The sequence below is a fragment of the Corella eumyota genome, chromosome 3 (genome assembly GCF_963082875.1).
Source record: "Corella eumyota chromosome 3, kaCorEumy4.1, whole genome shotgun sequence".
NCBI lineage: Eukaryota > Metazoa > Chordata > Ascidiacea > Phlebobranchia > Corellidae > Corella > Corella eumyota.
In genome coordinates this window covers 12,200,080-12,202,579 of record NC_137492.1, presented here as the reverse complement: position 1 = coordinate 12,202,579, position 2,500 = coordinate 12,200,080, and the positions used below count along the sequence as shown (strand labels likewise).

The window sequence follows — 2,500 nt, the reverse complement described above, 5'->3', positions numbered from 1 at the left end:
CCAGCTCGAGGTCGACAGCGCCGTCGTTGCGACTCGGGCGGCAAGCGGACGCGGCGCGGCTCGCCGGCCGCCACGCATCGCTGACGCGAGCCCGAATACCAAAACTTTCCACCTTCAACCGAGCGGCGATTGCCCGTCGCCGGGCATACGCACGCGAGCCGAGCCGTCGCGGAGCCGATCCCGCCGGCCGTTGTCGTTTCTGCGACCCTGAGACGGACGCGGTCCCGGGATGAACCCGAGGCCGCAATACGCGTTCAGATCGTCAATGCTCAATGTGTTCTGCAATTCACATTAAATCACGCAGCTTGCTGCGTCCTTCATCGACTCGCGAGCCGAGTGGTCCACCGCCAAGAGCCATCGTTTGTTTGTTTGCTTTTCGCTCTTCGATTCCTAACCTCGATTCGCCATCCGGCTGAAAAAATCGCGTGACGCCGAGCGGGTCGCGGTCGCAACAAATAGTGCGACAAGCCCGCGCACCGCATGAAGCCTTCGGGCACTCGACGCCGACAAAACAAGTTCCTGATCGCGGGGCGGCGGACGCGCCGAGGCACGTCGCCGTCCCGGTGTTTGCTCTTTCGCTCTTCGATTTTTTTTCTCGCGCTAATGATCCTTCCGCAGGTTCACCTACGGAAACCTTGTTACGACTTTTACTTCCTCTAAGTAATCAAGTTAGATCGTCTTTTCGGGCCAAGACCCAACCGTCGCCAGTCGAGCCCGGGCCCAATCGGAGGACCTCACTAAACCATTCAATCGGTAGTAGCGACGGGCGGTGTGTACAAAGGGCAGGGACGTAATCAACGCGAGCTAATGACTCGCGCTTACTGGGAATTCCTCGTTCAAGCGAAATAATTTCAATTCTCTATCCCTAGCACGACCGGGGTTCATCGGGTTACCCAGACCTTTCGGCCAAGGCGAACACACGTTGATCCGGTCAGTGTAGCGCGCGTGCGGCCCCGAACATCTAAGGGCATCACAGACCTGTTATTGCTCAATCTCGTGTGGCTAAACGCCACTAGTCCCTCTAAGAAGTTAAACGCCGGCCGGGAAGGCCGCGTAACTATTTAGCAAGCCAGAGTCTCGTTCGTTATCGGAATTAACCAGACAAATCGCTCCACCAACTAAGAACGGCCATGCACCACCACCCACAGAATCATGAAAGAGCTCTCAATCTGTCAATCCTCGCTGTGTCCGGGCCGGGTGAGATTTCCCGTGTTGAGTCAAATTAAGCCGCAGGCTCCACTCCTGGTGGTGCCCTTCCGTCAATTCCTTTAAGTTTCAGCTTTGCAACCATACTTCCCCCGGAACCCAAAGACTTTGGTTTCCCGCAAGCTGCCGGAGAGGTCGTCAAAATAACGCCCCCCGATCGCTAGTTGGCATCGTTTATAGTCAGAACTAGGACGGTATCTGATCGTCTTCGAACCTCTGACTTTCGCTCTTGATTAAAGAAAACATTCTTGGCAAATGCTTTCGCAGTCGTTCGTCTTGCGCCGATCCAAGAATTTCACCTCTAACGGCACAGTACGAATGCCCCCGTCCGTCCCTCTTAATCATTACCTCGCGCTCCGAAAACCAACAAAAAAGAACCGAGGTCCTATTTCATTATTCCATGCAACACTATCCAGGCGAAGCGCCTGCTTTGAACACTCTAATTTTTTCAAGGTAAACGTCCCGGCCGCCGCCGACACTCAGTCAAGAGCACCGACGGAAAACCGGAGGTAAAGCCAGAACGAACAGTGCACGCCTTGCGACGGACCGAACGCCTGCGCCCAAAATCCAACTACGAGCTTTTTAACCGCAACAACTTAAATATACACTTTTGGAGCTGGAATTACCGCGGCTGCTGGCACCAGACTTGCCCTCCAATGGATACTCGTTAAAATTTTTACAGTGTACTCATTCCAATTACAGGGCCTCGTTAGAGTCCTGTATCGTTATTTTTCGTCACTACCTCCCCGCGTCGGGAATGGGTAATTTGCGCGCCTGCTGCCTTCCTTGGATGTGGTAGCCGTTTCTCAGGCTCCCTCTCCGGAATCGAACCCTGATTCCCCGTTACCCGTAAGAACCTCGGTAGGCAGATACCGTACCGACGAAAGTTGATAGGGCAGACACTTGAATGATCCGTCGCCGGTGCAAGACCGTGCGATCAGCAAAGTTATCCCGAGTCGCCAACAAGACGAGCCGAAGCCCGGCAGGTTTTTGATATGATAAAGGCGCGCCTCCCGCAAGGTCGGCGCTTTTTGCATGTATTAGCTCTAGAATTACCACAGTTATCCAAGTAAAATTTACGATCAAATGAATCACGACTGATTTAATGAGCCATTCGCAGTTTTACCGTACGCAAGTTCGTACTGAGACATGCATGGCTTAATCTTTGAGACAAGCATATGACTACTGGCAGGATCAACCAGGTAACTATCGGCCGACAAAATACGCGAACGGAGTCTTTCGCTTTCCCCGTCGCGGTATCGCACTGTATTACTCAATCACTATTTTTGCTTAG

General features: G+C 53.3%; 2 non-coding genes across 2 annotated transcripts; both read right to left on the bottom strand.

Moving 5' to 3' along the window:
- Positions 1–202: 202 nt before the first annotated feature.
- On the bottom strand, positions 203–356 carry LOC145748121 (5.8S ribosomal RNA). The gene has a single exon (XR_014282752.1). It is a non-coding gene; the product is annotated as a 5.8S ribosomal RNA (ribosomal RNA).
- Positions 357–601: 245 nt separating this feature from the next.
- LOC145747159 (small subunit ribosomal RNA) lies at positions 602–2,411 on the bottom strand. The gene has a single exon (XR_014281903.1). It is a non-coding gene; the product is annotated as a small subunit ribosomal RNA (ribosomal RNA).
- Positions 2,412–2,500: the final 89 nt, after the last annotated feature.